The following is an 8,711-nucleotide window of genomic DNA, read 5'->3' as shown; positions in this document are numbered from 1 at the left end:
CCGTGTTAGTATTCTGTGGAAGACTTGGTCTGAACCCGACCGAGTCTGTGGAAGAGAAGATCGGAGCAAATATCCCAGGGGAAAATCCAGTCTCTTGAATTGACCTCTGCCCAGGCAAAGCTGTCTTCACGGGCCAGGGGCTGCCCCTCGTGCAGTCCCTGGCCGCTGCCTGGGCAAGTCTGATTTCCTGCTGGCAAAGGTGGGAGGGCAGTCACGGGTGGTCTGCGGAGGAGCTTCACCCGGCCCCCAGCCACGTCTGGCAGGGCTGCCAGGAGCCCCCTCGCACGGTGGGGAAGGCTGATGCCCATGTGGTCTGTGCATCCTTGCAGCCTGTCAGCGAAGGCTTTGCTCAATGGCAGCTGGTGGTGGAGGCTGTTGGAGGCTCCTTCCCCAGGACCATTCCTCCTGATCCTGCCATCCTCCCCGGAGGGACCATGGTGACCTGCAGGCGATGCAAAATGTTCCCGTGTCACTGACAGCGGGGCACCCTGCCACCCCGGATGGTCCCTGATCTGTGCTCAGCTCAGCTCTGAGATGGGAGAATGAGCTGCGACACACTCCATGTCCAGCAGAGCCGCACTGGTGTGGGGACTGGGCCATGCCGGAGGGCTCGTGCTGCCTGGCTCCGTCTGGATGCACGTGCCGGGAAACCAACCGTCAGCCCTGGAAACACTTCGCATGAAGTCAGGAGTGCAGCAGTGTTCCCTTCACGGCTGCAACAGCATTGGGACTTGAACTGCGCTCAGCAGCAGAGCGTGAGTCACCTCTGTTCCCGTGATTACTGATTAACAGGCAATGCCTTTGTGGTCCAGGGGAAGGAAAATCACTGAAGCCATTCCCTCAGCAGGGATGAAAAGGGAAAAGAAGAGAAACTGGCTGCCCTGCCTTGCCAGTCTGCTGTAAAGTCCTGTCTGACTCTGCCGGATTCAACTGTCAGTGACTATAGGGATTAGTGGTAAATAAATTGTAAATAACAAGAGCACAAATTAATACTGGACTGTTAATACAGCACTTTTAGTAAAACCTTGCCTCTGTCTGGTGGAGACCCCCGTAGTGCTGGTGCTGTGGGCGATGTGGGAGGGCAAAGCAGGGATCGGTGCCTGCAGTGGAGCCCCTTCTCCTGGGGTGGGTCAGGGCCGTCCGTGCCTCCACAGGGGCCGGTCCGAGCTGCCAGCCAAGCTCCTGGCACTGGGGTCATGGATGTCCATGGGGCCACCGGGAGAGAAACATTAAAAGTTTATCCCCTCTAACAGCCACTTCTCTCACACCCACCACGTCTGGGAGGAGGCCAAGCCCTCCCCAACCAGCCCATGGCCATGCTGGGGCTGAGGCTCGCTTGTCGTGGCTCCGAAATCGTGTGGGGAGTGGGAGCTGAGGGGGTTTGGGGGCATCTATCAGGGCCTGTTCCCTTGTGCTCCCTGCGGCTCCTTGGCACAGGCACCGGCAGCCGTGCGGGGACACAGTGTGCCCCGTGTGACACCCAAAGCTGGAGAAGACGGCCAGGGAGACAGGTCCAAAGGCAGAACTGGCCTGACTGGTGCTGCTGGGCAGCTGAATGAAACTTCCCCTGGGAGCCAGCTGTAAGAAACCAGTTAGGTTGATCTAACGCACTTTCCCTAACTTAATGATCGCAAGTGAGTGGTGCAGACAGGCAGTTCAAATATATGTCAAAATCACTTATCCTGGTGTCTCCGTGGCTGTAGAGCAGCTAATACCTACCACAACCAGGAGGCAATCCTGGTCTGCATCAACCAGCAACACGACTTTTATCTTCTTTAGAAGGTGAGCAGCAGCAACCCCATGTTAAAAACGGCCTGCCTCAAAGCCAGAAACACCTCAGAAATGGGATCTTGAGATCTATGTGATCAAAGATAAATCAAAATATATCAATTAAGGGCTACTCCGTGCCACGGGGTAACAGGCTGGGCTGCTTCTACCGCACGTGAAAAGCAGCGGCTGTAGCAGGGGGTGCATGCTTGGGGCTGGCAGGGCGGGCAGGGCTCCTTTTTCCATCATGCTCCCCATGCTATTCATCTTACAGCCCGATAGCTGAATAACCAGCAAGGGGAGGAGTTCTCCGGGAGGTACGATCCTCCGTGGCACTGCCTGCTGACAGCGGGGCGAGGTGCTGCGCTGCCCAGGCGGGTCCCGGCACGTCTGATCTGCTGGTGGGCATGATGAGGGCAGGCGTGGTGCCCAGCAGCGGTGCTTGCCTTGAGGACACGTCCCCAAAAATGAGGTAGTGGTGACTGGCACCCTCCCACGAATCTTGCGTCCATTGGAAAGCGCTGGAGCTCCAAACATACCAAGAAGCATGAAGTGCCACGATAGCAACTGCCCCGGGGAGACCCATATCAGCAGCATTTTCTGCAGGGAGGACTGGAGCCAGCTGGGTGATACAACTGTCCTTTGCATCAAAGCATTTTTATGTTATCTAGCACATCCCTTTTTTCGCGTTTCCAGCAGAGCTGTCTCAGGAGGGTCGGGTTAGGCAAAATCTGGTTCCTGCTTCCACGAGCGTTTTTGTGGTGCCTCAGCCTGGGCTGCGGCTGGGTTTGTTGCAAACCAGTGACGCAGAAGCATGTGTGAGTTTTGTGTGTCTGCAGCCCGCTTCCCCTCCATGGTGCTCATTCGGGGAAGCCGGGGCTGCCGGCATGGCCAGCAGCAGCTCTCTCCATGGCACGTGTCCTTCTAAGCCTGAAGGATGGAGGGAGGGAGGCTGCGCTTTTCCAAGCTTTGCAAAAGTTGATGATGGTTTGTACGGTGCCAGGAGGAGATGAAGAGATGTTTCAGCGAGTGCCTGTGGGCATACACCTACACCAGGGCATGGCGGGTCCCATCTCCTCATACCGTCATTGCTTTGCATAATCGGGTTTTTTCCTGCTGCCTGTTATTGCTATCAAAATCTAACCGCGTGGGCTGAAATTTGGAGGGTAGGAGAGACACTACTGCTCTTTTGAGAGGAGGGGTGGGAAGAGCATTGCTTGGTCAGTGCTAAAAAAGCTGCTGAGCCCTCCCGTGTACAGCACAGCACCAAGCTTTCCAGGCAGCGGGAAGACCTGGAGGAGAGCCTGGCAGACGGGACTGTGTGGCGAGGCTGCCGGCCCCTCCGGCTGCACCCACGGCCCTGCTGTGCTTTCTCCCCCTCCTTTATGCTTTGCTTTCTGCCCGCTGGCTGGGCTTAGCTAGCAATTACACTTTATTTTTAACCCCTCCTCGCTCCTCTCTACCCCCAGGAGAGGATGGCGAAGGCGACGTTGACTCTGAGAGCTCCTCTGAGAGCCCTTGATTTGCCCCACAAGTGTGGACAGGGCAGGAGGTCCCCCCCAACCAAGCTGGTGTTAAGATGCACAGGTATCTCTCCTGCTGTACATCCACTGTTGTATTTTATCAATAAAAACTCAACGGTGTATTTTTTTTCCCCTGTATGAACCTTTCCACAGGAGTGTGAAGCATTGTGGGTCTCACCATCGTTTCCAGCTTTCGGATGGGGAGATCCTTTGGGAGTCAGCCTTCCTCACGCCTGCAGCGAGGATGCTCCACACTCCCAGGGGCAGGATGGGGAAGGTGAGCCTGGTCCTGGGGTGCTCCACATACTGGGGAGCCGTGGGGTGGTAGGGCCAAGCAGCGGCCAGGCCTGAACAAGGGAAAAACAACTTAATGAAGAGATTTGTGATTGTGTGAAAAGCAGAGTGGTTCTTTCTCCACTCCTTCGCTGACCCCAAATTACAGAAGAAGGAGCCAGGAAGCAGTTTTTGAGAGAGCATCCCAAATGCTGGAATTTGAACACTGATTTAGGGCTGTAAAGGCAATTAAGCGCAAGTGTGAGTGATCCTTGCTAATGGGTGTTTTGCAAGGCAAATGCAACGGGTCACATCCTGCGGGGTGCCTGCAGGTGCTCCTCATTGCCCCCCAGCCTCCCTGTAATTCCCATCATGTGTTGTAGGGCATATATACAGCCAGGGCGAGCCCAGGGCTTTCCTGGGGATGGAGACTGGGGCTTAGTGTGGTGAAGGTCTTTTGCATACAGCCCTTCCCTCTCTGTTCTGGATCAAAGGTAAAAAAAAAGAATCAAAATTTTCTTGCCCCCAAGCAGTGGTGGCTGGTGGGGAGGGGAGCAGCCTCTGCTCCCTGGCTTTGCCATCCCTTGGGGTAGGGCTGGAGGTACGGCAAATGTGCTAACCAGGCAGCGCTGAGGTGTGGGGCTCTTTCTCAGGTTACACGGTTGCTGAAAGTATGTGTGTACTTAAATAAACGTGTCTGAGCAAGGTGAGTGGATTTTAAACCTTGGAATGGGTGTTTGGGTTGATAACAGCCTGGAGTGGATGTTTATTTGAGCTTGAGAAGTTGGTTGCTGTGTATGCTTTCTCAGGCTCGCAGCTCCTGCCCTCTGGCTCGGGTGAGCTGGGTGCCAGCATGCTCTTGTGGCAGTTTTCTAGCTCAGTTAGAAAAAGGAAGTGTTGGGAAATACTTTTTTTTTTTTTTCTGGGTAAGTGTGCTAGGGCACAGCTGACTTCCTTGAGATCATTCAAAATATTGAGCTGAAAAATGCTGGCATGTGGTATCGGGCAGCTTTCACCCTCCTCCAGCTCCCAGAGGCTGCATACACTGAATAATGAATAACCCTGCACAGGGATTCTTTCAGGTTTTTGTTGCAGATCCTCTGTTGTATTATATTAAAAATGAGAGCTGGAGTGTTTGCTGTCATGTATTCTGCGGAATTGTTAGAAAAAACAAGGCTTAATTAGGTGAGAGTAACTCCCCGAGCTTCTCTTGATTGTTATGAAAGAGGCTATTAAGACTTTGCAAAATTAAGGAAATATGAAAACTTTCCCTTTCTAGGTTAAATGAGCCTTGCTGGAGACATTATTGCTGGCAGGAGGAGGAAGGATATAATCAAATTTATTTAATGGATGTATTTGTCTCAGGGCACAAGGGAATGTGCTGGAATCTGAGGTATATAGATTTGTCACATCATGTACCAAATATACTTGCTTTTTTTTCCCCCCTCTTATAAAAAGCTTGTTTTTAAAAAGGGAAATTCTGTTAACTAAAATTGGTAGTCTTTCTCTTTCATAAATTATCACTCTGTAAGTTGCTGCACATTTGAATAGGTTATTTCAGACTATAAGGGGAAAGTGCCTCTTGAGAAGGACTATCAGTGTATTAATTAGAAGAGCTCTTGCTACAGAGTATCACTGGATACGGGATCAAGAGCCAATTTATTAACCAAAAGTTTTCCTTTTAAATTCTTCTGCAGCAATCAGAGCTCAGGCCTTGTCTGTGAAAGAACTTTCACCTTATTAAACTGCTCTTATATTTCAGTGCAGCTGGGTTTCGCAAGACTCTAGCCCAAATCCCTGACCCGTGATGTAAATCTTTTTCTTGCTATCCAAGCTGTGCTCTGCATTAGACTTTACAACCCACCTAGTGTGCATAGTGCAGCTGTAGGAAGAGGTTTTGGGGGTAATTTTGTAGGTCTTTTGCTCTTTTTTTTGATGGGCTTGTGTTCATAGATTGCAAAGTACAACTGCTGTGCAGGCAGCATCTGAACCCTGTGCCCTGCTCAAGCAAAGAAAGCTGCTGGTGGAGGGATAAATTGATTTAAAATGGACTTGGGGTGGAAAGCAGCGTGTGCAAATCCCCTTGCTCAATGGGCACTGCGGTGTGGATGCTTAGTGCAGGCTCTGAACTCGCCTCTTTCTTCCTTTTTCCAGGAAGGCTGGGGGGAAGCCCAGAGCACTCCCTGGGGGGGCCCTGATGCAGGCTATGACTTCCCAGAGGAAGCTGTAAGTCAGAAGGCAGATGTTTTTTTGTCACAGGCTGTGAGGCAGGACTTTGGAAACCGGCCCTGTGGGATGCTCTTCCCTGGTGCTTGTTGGGCGCTGCTGACCCGGGGGTGGGATGGGATGCGTGGGCTCCGGGGAAGTGCTGCAGCATGCCTCCGTGCAGACCCCACTGTAGGCAGGAGTTATTGGCTTCCTCCCCATGCGGGTGTTTTGTAAGTGTGATGCAACCCCTCCTTGTAACACCCTTGAAGGCACACTGAGAGCTTGCTGGCCCATCCTGGCCGAGTCCTGCTCGTTTCCAGGCAGATGGGCATGAGGGGAGGATGAAGTCTAGACCCTGCCCTGGTGAGAAATACCCAGATATGTTGGCAGCTGAAGGCCAGATGTAGGACTCCAGCAGATACAGTGTTTGGCTGGCTTTGGCAGCTTTCAGAAAACAAGCTTCTGGTCCGTTGCCAGTTGGTCAGCCCTGTGTGGGCCAGGGTAAGCACAGACCAGTGCACGGTGGGTTTGAAAATCTCAGGTGTGAACAGACAGGGATGCTGCCTTGGGATCTGCTGGCAAACATGCTCCCATTTCTTACGAAACAACGTTTGTCACCAAATTGGTGAAGGATCTGCCCCATTCAGGAGAAGGGGAGGGGAAAAAATGGTGTTGTCAGCTCCTCCTTGGCATCCCCCCAAGGAAGGTGTGGAAGGGCTCCTGGCATGTATTGATGTACCCATGGGCAAGGACGGAGCCCTGTCAGCCTGTACGGAGCTCAGTGACTGCAGCAGCCCTGAGCATGAACTCTGGCTTTCCCAGATGGAGATGGCCCTGGAGTGGTTCTTGGGGGTGGGAAAGAATTGCTTTGAAAGCAGGTACCTGTGGTGATGGTCAGTGGCGAGTACCCTTTCCCCAATCCCCTGGCCCAGTGTGAGCAGGAGGTCCACAAGCAGCAAGTCGATGGGGAGGATGTGTCCTTAGCATAAACTGGTTGTCGATCTAAACAGTTGGATTAACAAGATCTACTTCAAGCCATCACAACATTAAAGATAAAACCGTAGTACTCATCAGGAGGTGGGGCGGACCTCAAAGAGAAGTAATACATCTCCATACTCTGCTGGCTGTTATAAAAATCCATAAAATAGTTTTAAGGCATGGCAAGCCCATTGTATGTTCTACCAACGGCAGCTCTCATCCTCTAACTGGCCACACGATGGCAGAAGAAGCAAAGAACATTGAGAAAATAAGTGCTTTAAAAAAAAAGGCAGTGAGGGTTAGCATGTGTCCCAAGGTTAGTGGGGAGGTTGGCTCCCCTCCTGCTAAGCTGCCTGCCAGGGACTGAGGTTTAAAAGCCTCCATCGCAATGAACATTAAAAACAAAGGTTACAGGATGTGAAAACTATTTTATGAAAGGATTTAATGGACTTTCCCAAGTCGTGAGCTGTTCACGGTAATCCCTTGGGTCACTCTGTTCATGCCTGGGTTGGCAGTCTGCTGGGAGCTTGGTGGATGTGCTGGATAACTAGTTTTTGATGCTGGTTGAAGTGGTGAAGGGTCCCAGCTGAGCTGTATTGTGCAAAATTCTCCCTGGGACCTGCCCCTCATGGTCCCCTTGCTGTGGGGAGGGATGCAGGATGGAGTCCCTGCTGGAGGCTGCTTTGCTGCCTGCACCATGTGCATTATCTGCACAAGGACCAGGTGTTTGTGGCATTAAATGGTGGATTAAAGACAGATTTCCTAGTAAAAGATGTGAGCTGATAGAATTGCTACCAAATCAGCAGCTGCATTGTGCGGGCTGTTTCAGGGTGTGAAAGAGCCCGGTCAGGGTTGTTTTCCTTCCTCTCTGTGGGGATGGTTTCTGCTGAGATAGGGGTTTCGCTGCCCCGAGGTCCCTGTGTCAGCAGCAAAAGCGGGGCTGACAGTTGCCTTGATGCCTCTAGTGAAATCATGCCTTTGGCTGTGCAGGGGAAGCAGGGAGGCCGATGGGTTTAAGCAGTCTGGTCCATGGCAGGAGACTACAGCTCTGCTCTGGCTGAGTATGGGAGGCCAAATGCTGCCTGTACCTGCTTCCCAGCTGCGCTGACTTGCTTGGACTTGCTTTACCTGGGGGCTCCCTGGAAGAGGGTCTCTCTGGCACCTTAGTCACAGCCACTCCTGGCAATACATTAAAGGTAATTACCTATCTAAGGCTTAATTCCATACCATGGTCTGACTCTTGCATTTCAGCTCCAACTCCAGCAAACCTTTTTAAAAATAGCAGCATTTCAAATGAAACTGGATAGGGAGCTGCAATTTGTACAGCATGGGAATCGTAAAGCCAAGCGTAGCTGCAAGCATCTTCTCTTCTGCCAGTGGGACCAACTTTCCCTCTTACTGGTTAATGCAGGTGAAAGATGAGGAGTAACTGTACCTGTAGGAATATACTAAAGAGAAGAATGTAGCTGCTTTTTTTTTTTCCTATGGGCCAGGTAAGCCAGACTGCCTTGGCCTTTAGGAACACAGAGGTGCCTGGGCCCAAAGGCTGGTGGTTCACTGGGCATCACTGGTCTGTTCAGCACCAACCACGGAGCCCTGCAACAGGAAAAATGTCTAAGAACAACAACCCCCTCTTTTAGCCAACAGCAACCAGCTAGAAAAACATCAGAAAAGTAGCAAAAAAAAAAAAAATTGCAAAAGCTGTGGTATAGTGTTGATCTAAGTTTAGTTCTCTGTTTTGTGGGGGAGGGAAGCCTACAGCTAAACCAGTTAGGCATTATATGAAGATGCTTAACAATTTCCATTCATTACTTTAAAATGTGTTTTAAAACTGCCTAGCATTGTTTTCTGGCTTCCTCTGTTGTGGTTCAGCTTTTGCATGGGAAGGTAACGGCACAGCTGCACAGAGAATAGTGGGAAGGCTGCACCTGGGGTTCAGGTGGTGCTGGCTGTCCCCTTGGG

Source organism: Egretta garzetta, unplaced genomic scaffold (assembly GCF_000687185.1).
Source record: "Egretta garzetta isolate BGI_Z169 unplaced genomic scaffold, ASM68718v1 scaffold220, whole genome shotgun sequence".
Classification (NCBI taxonomy): Eukaryota; Metazoa; Chordata; class Aves; order Pelecaniformes; family Ardeidae; genus Egretta; species Egretta garzetta.
Note: the sequence above shows the minus strand (reverse complement) of the source record.